This window comes from Hyperoodon ampullatus (assembly GCF_949752795.1).
Source record: "Hyperoodon ampullatus genome assembly, chromosome: 1".
Lineage (NCBI taxonomy): Eukaryota > Metazoa > Chordata > Mammalia > Artiodactyla > Ziphiidae > Hyperoodon > Hyperoodon ampullatus.
Window position 1 is genome coordinate 36948488 of NC_136914.1, and position 14147 is coordinate 36962634.

The following is a 14147-nucleotide window of genomic DNA, read 5'->3' on the forward strand; positions in this document are numbered from 1 at the left end:
CTATTTTATCTGATATGAGAATTGCTACTCCAGCTTTCTTTTGATTTCCATTTGCATGGAATATCTTTTTCCATCCCCTCACTTTCAGTCTGTATGTGTTCCTAGGTCTGAAGTTGGTCTCTTGTAGACAGCATATATATGGGTCTTGTTTTTGTATCCATTCAGCCATTCTATGTCTTTTGTTTGGAGCATTTAATTCATTTACATTTAAGGTAATTATCAATATGTATGTTCCTATTACCCTTTTCTTAATTGTTATGGGTTTACTATGGTAGGCCTTTTCCTTCGCTTGTGTTTCCTGCCTAGAGAAATACCTTTAGGATTTGTTGTAAAGCTGGTTTCGTGGTGCTGAATTCTCTTAACTTTCTTTTGTTTGTAAAGATTTTAATTTCTCTGTCGAATCTTAGTGAGATCCTTTCTGGTTAGAGTAATCTTGGTTGTAGGTTTTTCTCTTTCATCACTTTAAATATGTCCTGCCACTCTTTTCTTGCTTGTAGAGTTTCTGCTGAAAGATCAGCTGTTAACCTTATGGAGATTCCCTTGTATAGTATTTGTTGCTCTTCACTTGCTGCTTTTAATTTTTTTTTTTGTATTTAAGTTTTGATAGTTTGATTATTATGTGTCTTGGTGTGTTTTTCCTTGAATTTATCCTTTATGGGACTCTCTGAGCTTCCTGCACTTGATTGACTATTTCCTTTTCCATGTTAGGGATGTTTTCAACTATGATTTCTTCAAATATTTTCTCAGACCGTTTCTTTTTCTCTTCTTCTTCTGGGACCCCTATACTTCAAATGTTGGTGCATTTAATGTTGTCCCAGATGTCTCTGAGACTGTCCTCAATTCTTTTCATTCTTTTTACTTTATTCTGCTCTCTGGCAGTTATTTCCACTATTTTATCTTCCAGGTCACTTATCCGTTCTTCTACTCAGTTATTCTGCTATGGATTCCTTCTAGAGTATTCTTAATTTCATTTATTGTGTTGTTCGTCACTTTTTGTTTGCTCTTTAGTTCTTCTAGGTTCTTGTTAAATGTTTCTTGTATTTTCTCCATTCTATTTCTGAGATTTTGAATCATCTTTACTATCATTACTCTGAATTCTTTTTCATGTAGACTGCTTATTTCTTCTTCATTTGTTTGGTCTGGTGGGTTTTTACCTTGCTCCTCATCTCCTGCATATTTCTCTGGTTTCTCATTCTTTTTAACTTACTGTGTTTGTGGGCTCCATTTCACAGGCTGCAGCTTCGTAGTTTCCATTGTTTTTGGTGTCTGCCCCCAGTGGATGATGTTGGTTAAGTGGGTTATGTAGGCTTCCTGGTGGAGGGGACTGGTGCCTGTGTTCTGGTGGGTGGGGTGTATCTTGTCCTTCTGGTGGGCATGGCTGCATCCGGAGGTGTGTTTTGCAGTGTCTGGGAACTTAGTATGACTTTAGGCAGCCTCTCTGCTAATGGTTGGGGTTGTGTTCCTATCTTACTAGTTGTTTGACATGAGGCATTGAGCACTGGAGCTTGCTGGCCATTGGATGGAGCTGGTTCTTAGTGCTGAGAAGAAGATCTCTGGGAGAGCTCTTTCCAATTGATGTTACGTGGGGCCGGGAATTTTCTTGTGGTCTAATGTCCTGGACTTGGCCTTCCCACCTCAAAGACTCAGGCCTGACCCCTGGCTGGAGCCCTGGCTGCCAGCCACATGGCTCAGAAGAAAAGGAAGAGAGGAAAACAAAGAAACAAAACAGACAGAACCATAGTATAATTGGTAAAAGCAAACCAGTACAGACAAAATCACACAAAGAAGCATACACATACACAATCAGAAAAAGAGAAAAAGGAAAAAAATATATATATTATAAAAAAGGAAGAGAGCAATGAAACCAATAAGCAAATCCACCAATGATAATAAACACTAAATACTATACTAAGATAAAAATAAAACCAGAAACAAATTAGATGCAGAATGCAAACCCCAAGTCTACAGGTGCTCCCAAAGTCCACTGCCTCAATTTTGCAAACATTCATTGTCTATTCAGGTATTCTTCAGTTTCAGGGTTTATCAAGTTGACTGTGGGTATTTAATTTGCTGCTCCTAAGGCTGCTGGGAGAAATATCCCTTTCTCTTCTTTGTTCGCACAGCTCCTGGGATTCAGCTTTGGTTTTGGCCCCACCTCTGCAAGTAGGTCTCCCTCAGGTGTCTGTGCCCTGCCCAGACAGGAGGGGGTTAAAGCAGCAGCTGATTAGGGCTCTCTTGCTCACTCAGGCTGAGGGGTGGGAGGAGTATGGTAGTCATAATTGGAATGCGGGGTGAGCCTGTGGCAACAGAGGCCAGCATGACATTGCAACAACCTGAGGCACAACATGTGTTCTTCCAGGGAAGTTGTCCCTGGATCTTGTGACCCTGGCAGTGGTGTGCTGCAAACGCTCCAGGGTGGTATGGATAGTGACCTGCTCTTGCACACAGGACTCTTGCTGTCAGCGGCCACAGTGTTAGCAGTTCATGCCCATCTCTGAGGTCTGAACTGATAGCTGCAGCTCACGCCTGTCTCTGGAGCCTGCTTAGGCAGTGCTCTGTTTTCTGTGGGCACACTGGGAAGGAATCCCCTCTCCTCACACACTCCAAAACAAAGGTCTCTTGCCTCTCTGGCAGGTCCAGACTTTTCCTGGACTCTTTCCCAGCTAGCTGAGGTGATCTAGCTCCCTTCACTCTGTCTTCATACAGACAACCCCAGTCCTCTCCCTGGGGTCTGACTTCTAAAGCCTGAGCCTCAGCTCCCAGCCCCAACCTGCCCTGGTGGGTGAGCAGACAAGCATCTCAGGCTGGTGAGTGCTGGTCGCCACCAATCTTCTGTGTGGGAATCTCTCTGCTTTGCCCTCTGCACCCCTGTTGCTGCGCTCTCCTCCATGGCTTCAAAACTTCCCCCCCACACACCCACCGTCTCTGCCAGTGAAAGGCCTTCCTAATGTATGGAAACTTTTCCCCCTTCACAGCTCCCACCCAGAGGTACAAGTCCTATCCCTATTCTTTTGTCTCTCTTTTTTCTTTTGCCATACTCAGGTACATGGAGATTTTCTTGCCTTTTGGGAAGTCTGAGATCTTATGACAGCATTCAGTAGGTGTTCTGTAGGAGTTGTTCCACATGTAGATGTATTTTTGATGTATTCGTAGGGAGGAAGGTGATATCCACGTCTTACTCCACCACCATCTTGAAGGTCCGATGTTCCATATTCTTAAATGTAGCATTTCAATTTTCCCTTCCAAAAAAACAAAAGCATATTTTAGAGATAAGTCAGTGAAATCCAGATAACTCACTTTAAACATTTTGATTCTTAAATGAATTTTTATTCTCCTTATGATGAAACAACCTTTTCCTCCTACCCTGAGAAAGTATTTTTTAAAAATTAACAGTTGGGCTTCCCTGGTGGCGCAGTGGTTAAGAGTCTGCCTGCCGATGCAGGGGACGTGGGTTCATGCCCCAGTCTGGGGGGATCCTGCGTGCCGCGGAGCGGCTGGTCCCTTGAGCCATGGCGGCTGGGCCCATGAGCCATGGCCTCTGGGCCTGCGCGTCCAGAGCCTGTGCTCCGCAACAGGAGAGGCCACAGCAGTGAGAGGCCCGTGTACTGAAAAAAAAAATAATAAAATTAACCATTATTTATTAACCTTGAAATTTTGTCCCATCTTGATTATATAATACCTCTTATTATTGCCTATTTTATACTTCATTTTTTTTATTAAAGACAAATTGCAGATATGCAGATCAAAAGTGTACATAGAATTCAAGGTGATTAGCTTAGTAGTTAGATCATTGTGATAATGAAGCCGGCATTCTACTTTGATCCTGTAAGGGACAATTTAGTATTAAGCTCCATGAGGACAGGAGCTTTATGTTCTCAGTGCTTAGAACATTGCTTGGCACCTTGTAAGGCCAAAAAAATATTTATTGAGTGAAAAACATACTGCAATAGTGTATAGACCTCAAATCTCAGTAACTTATTAAGACAAAGTTTATTTCCTGTTATACAAAGTCTAGAACAGGTTGGTAAGGACCCTCCTCTATCTGGTGACTTAGGAGTTTTGTCTTCTGTCATCTTGTGACTCAGGAACTGCCACCTTGTGATATCCAGTTAAGGCATCACAGTGTGGAAAGAGGTGGATTGTAGAGGCACACCTCTTAAATGCCTCTGCATTTAGATGATACCTGCCACTTCTTCTTGTAGTCCACTGGCCAGATACAGCAACTTGGCCCCAACAGAACTGCAAGGGAGCTGGGAAATGTAGTAGAGCATGTGGGTAACCACAGAGCAACTGTCTTCACCACAAATGAAAACACAGAAAAGAAATTTATTACCTGACCATTCTGAACCCTGTTGGTTATACATTGATTTTATAGTAGTATCATAGTGCCTTGGGATGGCACTATGGCCCAGGCCAACTTTTGGTTAAAAACATTCTAAAACTACTAATTAGCTATGTCTTTAAATGTTATCTAACTTCTCAATAATAATGATAACTGTAGTAGTAGTATTCGTAATAATAATAACAACAAACAACTTTAAAAAAAATAAATTTATTTTATTTATTTATTTTTGTCTGCGTTGGGTCTTCATTGTTGTGCGTGGGCTTTCTCTAGTTGAGGCGAACAGGGGCTACTCTTTGTTGTAGTGCATGGGCTTTTCATTGCTGTGGCTTCTCTTGTTGGGGATCACGAGCTCTAGGCACGCAGGCTTCAGTACTTGTGGCTCATGGGCTCTAGAGCGCAGGCTCAGTAGTTGTGGCGCACAGGCTTAGTTGCTCCACAGCATGTGGGATCTTCCTGGATCAGGGCTCAAACCCATGTCCCCTGCATTGTTAGGTGGATTCTTAACCACTGTGCCACCAGGGAAACCCAACAACAAACAGCTTTGTTGAGAGTTTCCTATAAGCTTATACCATGCTAAGAGCTTTACATAGATTATCACATTTAACTTTCCCACTAATCAAAAGAAGTAGATTACAGGCATACCTTGTTGCATTGTGCTTCACTTTATAGTACTTCACAGGTACTATTTTTTTACAAATTGAAGTTTTGTGGCTACCCTGCATTGAGCAACTCTATTAGTGCCATTTTTCTAACAGCATTTGCTCACTTTGAGTCTCCGTGTCACATTTTGGTAATTCCCACAGTATTTCAAACTTTTAAATTATTATTATATTTGTTATTATATTCTGTGATTGGTGATATTTGATATTACTATTGTAATTATTTTGGGGGGCACAATGAACTGGGCCCATTTAAAATGAGGACCTTAATTGATAAATGTTGTGTGTTCTGACTGCTCCACCAGCAGGCTGTTCCCCTGTCTCTCTCCCTCTCCTTGTGCCTCCCTATTCCCTGAGACACAAGAATATTGAAATTAGGCCAATTAATAATCTTACAAGGCCTTCTAAGGATTCAAATGAAAGGAAGTGTTGTATATCTCTCACTTTGAATTGAAAGCTAGAAATGATTAAGCTTGGTGAGGAAGGCATTGAAAGCTGATATAGGCCAAAAGCTAGGCCTCTTGTGCCAAATAGTTAGCCAAGTTTTGAATACAAAGGAAAAGTTCTTGAAGGAAATTAAAATCACTACTCCAGTGAACACACAAATGATAAGAAAATGAAACATCCTTATTGCTGATATGGAGAAAGTTTTAGTGGTCTAGACAGAAGATCAAACCAGTTACAACATTCCCTTAAGCCAAAACCCAATCCAGAGAAAGGCCCTAACTCCCTTCAATTCTATGAAGGCTGAGAGAAATGAGGAAGCTACAGGAGAAAAGTTTGAAGCTAGCAGAGGTTGGTTCATGAGATTTACAAAAAGAAGATATCTTCTTAACATAAAAGTGCAAGGTGAAGCAGCAAGTGCTGATGTAGAAGCTGCAGCAAGTTATCCAGAAGATCTAGCTAAGATAATTAATGAAGGTGGTGATACTGAACAACAGATTGTCAACATAGACAAAACAGCCATCTATTAGAAGAGGATGCCATTTAGGACTTTCATAGCTATAGAGGAGAAGTCAATGCCTGACTTCAAAACTTTAAAGGACAGGCTGACTCTCTTGTTAGGGGTTAATATACCTGGTAACTTTAAGTTGAAGCCAATGCTCATTTGCCACTGAAAAAGTTCTAGGGCCCTTAAGAATGATGCTAAATCTACCCTACTTGTGCTCTAAAATGGAACAAGGCCTAGATAACAGCACATCTGTTTACAATATGGTTTACCGAATAATTTAATCCCACAGTTGAGACCTACTGTTCAGAAAAAAGATTCCTTTTGAAATATTACTGCTCATTGACAATGCACCTGGTCACCCAAGAGCTCTGATGGAGATGAAATTAATGTTGTTTTCATGCCTATTAACACAACATCCATTCTGTAGTCCATGGATCAAGGAATAATATCCAGTTTCAAGTCTTATTATTTAAGACATATTGTAAGGACATAGCTGCCATAGACAGTGATTCCTCGATGGATCTGGGCAAAGTAGATTGAAAACCTTCTGGAAAGGATTCACCATTCTAGATGTCATTAAGAATATTTGTGATTCAAGGGAAGAAGTCAAAATATCAATTTAACAGGAGTTTGGAAGAAGTTGATTTTAAACCTCATGGATAACTCTGAAGGGTTCAAGACTTCAGTTGAGGAAGTAACTGCAGATATGGTGGAAATAGCAAGAGAACTAGAATTAGAAGTGGAGCTTGAAGATGTGATTGAATTGCTGCAGTCTCATGATAAAACTTTAACAGATAAGGAGCTGCTTCTTATGGACGAACAAAGAAAGTAGTTTCTTGAGAAGGAAACTACTCCTGGTGATTATGCTGTGAAGATTGTTGAAATGGCAACAAAGGATTTAAAATATAACATAAACTTAGTTGATAAAGCAGCAGCAAGATTTGAGAGGATTGACTCCAACTTTGAAAGAAGTTTTACTGTGGGTAAAATGCCATCAAACTGCTTTGCATGCTACAGAAAAACCATTAATAAAAGGAAGTCAATCGATGTGGCAAACTTTACTGTTATCTTATTTTGAGAAATTTCCACAGCCTCACCAGGCTTCAGCAACCACCACCCTATCAGTCAGCAGCATCAACATTGAGGCAAGAGCTTCCACCAGCTAAAACATTATGACTCGCTGAAGGCTCATTATGGTTAGCATTTTTCAGCAATAAAATATTTAAAAGTTAAGGTATGTATTTTTTTTATACTTAACAGACAACAGTATAGTGTAAGCCTAACTTTATTTTATTTTATTTTATTTATTTATTTTTGCAGTACATGGGCCTCTCACCGCTGCGGCCTCTCCCGTTGCGGAGCACAGGCTCCGGACGTGCAGGCTCAGTGGTCATGGCCCACAGGCCCAGCTGCTCCGCAGCATGTGGGATCTTCCCGGACCGGGGCACGAACCCGTGTCCCCTGCATCGGCAGGCGGACTCTCAACCACTGTGCCACCAGGGAAGCCCTGAAGCCTAACTTGTATATGCCCTAGGAAACCAAAAAATTCGTGTGACTCACTTTATTGTGGTGATCTGGAACAAAACTCACAATTTCTCCAAGATATGCATGTACTGCCCTCATTCTGTAAATAAGGACACTAGGGCTAAGATTGTGAAAAGCTTGCCCAAGCCCTCACAGTAAGAATTCTTAGATAAAAGCTGAATTTTTACCCTTTGCTGAAATCCTTACTCTAGGATTTCTCAAGTGCAAAATGAGAATACTAAGTCTTACATGAAATGATTTATTAGATACTTAGCACAGCATCTGGTCCTAATACTAGCTTGGTGCTTAGTAGATATTCAAACAGTACTAGCTGTCTTCCTTTATATATAAAGAACAGGCAGGCATGCCTGCCTGCTCTACTATTGATTATTCTTATGTGCTTTTTCACATAATTGAAAATTGTGATTAAACATAACATAAGTCTTAGAGTTTTTACTGCATTACTGATTTATAATAAGCCATTGATTCCACAGAGTAACCATCTCTGAGCCAATCAACATAACAGTGATGTAGATTCCATACTGTAATCCTCCTTGAAGAGTAACACTTCAAGAAGTTGAATGGGGAAAATATACTCAGGACAAAACAAAATCTAACCCTTAATGTCTTTAAGGATTGTCTCAAATATCCCTCTTTAAAACTAATATGTAGATAATTTGATTCGGATTTTAAATGGATTGAACACATGCCTTTCTGCCATAACAAACAGAGTAGCAGGCATTGTTTCTGCTGACTTTATATAACAATCTTGGAGGGGCAAGAGCAACTCAACATGCTGGCCATAACTGTAAGACTGAAGAGCTCAATATCATTTGTGTCAAAAGCAGAATCACCACTTTTGTCAGATACTTTTCAGTACCCAAACGACAAAATAATATCCAACAGATTGAGCAGTTCATTTTCTGGAGATGCATTTTGTAGTGAATTCATGTTGGCTATCCTGTTGAGCTAGATCAATGTTACATCCAGAGCTAGATCAATGTTACATCCATAGCATCTTCAATAGTCCCTGGCATATAGTAGGTGCTCAATAAACATTTAACAAATTCTAGGCAGCTCTGAAAATCCAGCTTTCCATCAACAACACAAGATTGTCTACTTCAACCCTGAATTGTTTAGTGTTATGTTCAAACTCCAGGCTGGGACAATTGATAAATGAAAGAGAAGGATGTGTTTTTCACTCATCTCTCTCAAGTTCTATTCCTACAGCTCACCTTATCATAAGAAAACCACATCACTGTTCTAAGTTATTTTAGCTGAACTAGTGAATGGTTTAGTAAAAGAAGAACACATGTTTTGGAGTTGGACAAACTTTAATTCATGTTAATTGGTGCCACTAATCAATAGTTCCAAGACTTTGAACCAATTAACAGCTCTGTATGCCACTTTCCTCATCTGCTGTTAGTGTTAAATATAGTATTTAACAGAATACAAAGTTCACCTTTACTAGGTAAGTGACTAATGCTGGTTCACCTTTCTTTCTCCCCTTGTCTTATTGAGAATTGATATCATATAAGTCATATGAAGCATATTCCTATGTCTTTGATGAAAAAATACTGTATCTACTGCCTGTTGTTTGATTCCAGGGTTATTATATAAAGAACTACTGAATATTTTTTCCCGGGGTTGAGTGCTAGAGAAATTTTACCTTTCCTATGAACTACTGTATGGTATACTTTATGAAATTAATGAATCAAAACTTGCCACTCACTGTGGTCTTGTTGTTGTCATGTTTTTCCTTTGGATTGCTGGAAGCATGACACTAACTTTTGTGCTCAAGACAGTAGATGTTCAAAACTTAAGTCTTCTGGTAAAACAGTCATCTCTCAGCCTGCTTTATTTGACATTTATTCTTAAAACTGGATTTAATGGTTTTATTGTTTCTATATCTTTTATGGTGAGCTGCACAAATCCTTTTTGTAACCACACAGAATACAAATAATAAATGAATGAAGGAATAAAATGACTTGGTTTCATAGGTGTTAAGTGCAGAACTAATCCAGGCTTGGTGCTCTTTTCAGCTGAAACTGAAAGTTTTATTCAAGAGAAACTAAGGAAACTTAACATCTAAACATTCTTAAACCTTAATGTTTCCTGCTCAGGAACTGACTAGCAGTAACACAGGCCAGTCATGCACAGGTGAAAATGGGGAGGGAGTGAAATACACGTTATTAAGTCCGAGAAAAATGTAATCAAAGCTTTGGACACCTGCAGGATAAGATCAGTAATGTGGGACATTTTTCTTTTCAAATTCCATAGCTATGGGCTAGCACCTGAACTGATGATAGGAATCGTGACACAAGCCCTTTCTTATAGGTCTGTGTAATATGTTGTCTTTTCACAGAACAGATTATATTCAGATTTCCTCTCTGCCTATCAAACTGCCAGCAGCTATAAAGTCTTCTTTGAATTTAGCTTAAAAATTTTTGGGGAGATGAGGGGCAGGGAGGAAATGAGTTTGCTTTGAATGTTTTCAAAGAAAATTTTATTATGTCAATATAAAATAAATCATTGAGTCATTTAAATATAAGATTAATATTCAGTGGGGGAATGAGTTACTTTTAAAATTAATTTGAATCAATGGTAGAGTAGACTATTCTAAATCTGTAGTTATTTTGAGCCGTATTGATCTCCAAAAGTCACCACTGTGATGTTTTTCATTTTTAATATAACATTTCTGATTTATAATTAATTTAATCAACATCTTAATTTTTTCTCTGGAAAAACACTTTTCATTTTGATGAGCATTTATGAATACTTGTGAGTTTCATACATTCCTCCCATATGTTTTAGTATAAATTTAATATAAATAGATGATGGAATGTTTATTTTCATGAGATAATTGAGAGAAAATTGACTGGACACTTTATTGTAATTGTGAGATAGGAAAACACATCCCAGGGAAAATGACATCTGGGCCTGCTTATAGAGGCGCTGATATTAAGGAAAGTCATCATGGCACTATTTTTAACTTCCACATCCTTTGTTTACTTGGTTTGACCTGCATTTCCTCCAGTTTTTGCCTCTCCAACTAGCCTTTTTTGAATGGTGACATCTCTTGCATCTGCTATTCTTTAAAATAGTGGTTCTTGAAGTGTGGAACTTGTTAGAAATACAAACTCTTGGTCTTATCTTAGTCCCACTGAATCAGAAACTTTTCAGTGGGACTCAACAATCTATGTTTTACAAGCTCCTCAGGTAGTTCTGATCCATATTAAAACTTCAGAATCTCTGCCTTAAACTATTGGCCAGCCATGCCTTCCCAATACGAATTTCTGATTCTTCCTGTCTTGGGTTCAAATCATCAGTTCTGTGATCTGAATAGGAATATACTAAAATATAACGGGTGAAAAATCTCTTCAGCATTGATAATATTTTTCCATAGTGTGCTTAATGGCATATTTTCATAGGCTTATTTTTAGAGAAAAGTTTATATTTGAACTTTATAGTCATGATAAGACTGCATGGAAATTGAGGAAGGAAATTGTGTGTGTGTGTGTGTGTGTGTGTGTGTGAATTCACAGATTTTACAATGATGATTTTTAATCTTATTGTGAGAAATTATATGTTTTCAAATGGATAAAAAAATCACTGAGTAGCTTTTATTTTAGAAAATGTGTCAGGGCATTAGATAATTCATTTGAATAGCTTTTATTTGTTTCTTTTTGACTGGGAATACTTTTGTGGCTAAAATTTTCCTCTTGGTCTAAGCTCTATGACTGTTTTAGCCATTTTACCAAACTACCACCAAGTCTGTATATAACTTTCCCATTACATGAAAAGTCCTGCTCCAGGTATGCACTGGGAAAAATTACAGGGTACTTCTCAGGTGTGTGAACAATTGCTGCGATGAAATGATATACTCCATTATAGCACTTGGCCAGCTGGTGACCTGTCCTGAGTACCGAGACTTCGTTAGTTCTTGAGTCTGGAGCAGCAGATGTCTTTCAAATACTTGAATCTGAGATGTAGGGTAATCCTTGTCCTAACTAGGACTCTGGTTTCCAGTTTGTGTTTGCCATGAACAATGGAATTTGGCAATATGTAAAGACACCAAGTGTGTGTTCCCTGATGCAGAAGCAGAAATATTATTTCTGCTTCATAATAAGTGTTTTACTTTCCAAATATCTCAGACAGAGATATGTGATCTGTTTCACAGGCTTCAGGCGGTCCTTCCACTCCAGTGTGTTTTCTCAATATGCATCAGAATACTTCGAAGCCTTATTAAAACAGAATGTTGGACCCGAGTTCCTGATTTAATAGGTGTGGGGTGGGAGTGAGCAGCCTCATTTCTAACAAGTCTACAGGTGATGCTGATACTGATGCTTCAGGGAGCACACTGTGAGAATGATTTTCTAATGCTGCCTTTCTCAAAGTCAGATCCTCAGATCCTCAAATCAGAATCACCTGGACTGCCTAGTAATCTCCAGATCCTCAGGACCTACGCTGAAGACCTGAATCCAAATCTCCAAGGTTTTGTCAGTGATTTGTATTTTATCAAGCTCCCCATGTAGTCCAAATGCGCACTCACATCTGAGAAGAAGTTAGAGGGGAGGACTGGGCATATAGTTAGCCAGAGAAAACACAAATCAAGTCTCTTTCCAACATTACCAATTTTATACCATGACTTGGCATTCATGGTTGTTTTATACATAGTAGTTGGATGAATTAATGATAATGAATGACTGCAGGCAATTAGTTGCTACTCCCTGTTTGCTCCTAGCATCTTTTCTTTATTCTGCTATAAAATATATTTTCTATATTTTAACTACTTTCTTATTTTACTGCCTCCATCTAGATGGGGAACTTATCTTTTTTTGTATCTCCAGTGCCAGAAGTCTAGAACATCAAGGTCATTACATATGATTACTACATACATGCAATGCAGTTGGAATAGCGACATTTCAGAGGTGAAGAGAATATGTGGGGAAAGGGAAATAGATTACTTAGGTTCGATGAGACTAGTGTGTGCTAAGAATTTTGTGGGTGGTCAGAAACTAGAGTAGTACAGGGTGTGAAGGGTCAGAACATGACAAATGGCAAGTCGGGCACTTTGTACCAAATTAACCTTGACAGATGAAGTTCCTTTGTTAGTCTAGCTCCAGTTGCTTTTTTACCTTTCCTTGCCAAGGGAAAAAAATGACTTTAGTAGGGTTAGTTTACTGATACATTCAAAAAGTCTAGCGTAGAAATGGACTATGGTGTAGAGAACAGTTCCTGATACTGTAGTTGAAATAAAGGATCATTATAATGTTCTTGTTTCTGCTATTGTCCACACCCATTGTCTAAATTCTAAACCCTGTTTAGTCTCCATGAATGGGCTCACAATGCCCTGATTCTTAATAGTGTTGTTTAATTTCCTATTCTGTACTTTATAGGCTGCCTCCTGGATTTCAGACCTCTCATGATTGTATTTGTGAATTACCTGAATTTTCAGTCTCTGTCCAAACAACCTAGATTCCTAATTTATAGTCCACTCTGTTCTTTGAGGTCTGTGTGCATTTGTACTGGATTGTTGCTAGCATATGTCTCCCAGTCATAGGCTGGTGCCTGTCACGACTGTTCTGCTCTCAAGCCCATCGGGGTCTTAAGGTTCTTGTACTAGATTTGTAGGTTTTGCCACCCTTGTCCACAAAGTCCCCATTGTATTCTCCTCATTACTAATGCTGCCTGTCCCTCATCCAAGAGCATACAGGGCAAATTAGTTTGTACTCCCATTTCAATTTTTTAATTAGAAATGAAATGCCAAAAATGTCTAAGGAAATGGCTTTATTACCAACTACAGGTCCAGAGCCTAATGAGGTTTAAATCTTCTTTCAGATTATGTGAGAATTAGATTTTCGGAGGTCAGTATATATTAAAACCATACAAAGACCTTTAATTTAGATTCTGGGCTCAGAACATTAAAGCCAGTTTTGTTTTGTTTTTTACTAATTAAAGCTTTGACCTACTCAAAAGATGTAAGTATGTAATTATTCATTGTGTGGGAATGTCCCACTCATTGCAGGACAACCAGCATTGGTTGATAAGCCGCATCTTCTATTATTGTGACACACCAAAACATGCCCACAGATCTCCCAAATGCCTGCTAAGGGTTAGTGTCACCTCTAAAGAGAACCACTGGTTTAGACTATTCAATTTTCAAGTGCTGGAACTGGGAAAGAACCCACAGAGCATGTGAGTGCTCAAAACCTGAACAAAATCAGCAAGAAAGAGATGAATGACTATTGGGTAAACATCTGCCAGTGTGTGCCACAAGGAAAAGGCTAGATAGTGTTCTGTAAGGTTCCTTCTCACTACAGAATCCACACTATTTAATGTCATAGAAAGCAATGTAAGATCATTTATGGGTAAATAATCATCATGGATAATGGATATTTACATTATATATATTCATAAATCATGATTCAAAATAGCAATTTCTTCAATTGCTAAATATAATTAATAGAACTTCTCTTATTGATAAACAAAAGATATAGCAATTGAGATACTTAAAATCTAAGTTGGCAATAAATAAAAAAGCTGTCATGTGGCATTTTAGAACAGTGTTAGTGACTAAAATTTTTCAGTGTTTAATGCAGTAGCATTTTTGGTATCATTGAGAGCAAATGAAGTCAACACTATTTAATTCAAATTTGCCTAATTA

The 14147-nt window shown here is 38.7% G+C and overlaps 1 protein-coding gene across 1 annotated transcript in view; it reads left to right on the top strand.

The window, feature by feature from the left end:
- The window catches only part of MAPK10 (mitogen-activated protein kinase 10), a gene marked incomplete at both ends in the record, with an annotated part of 126366 nt that overhangs the window by 10778 nt on the left and 101441 nt on the right, over positions 1–14147 (top strand). The window lies entirely within an intron of this gene.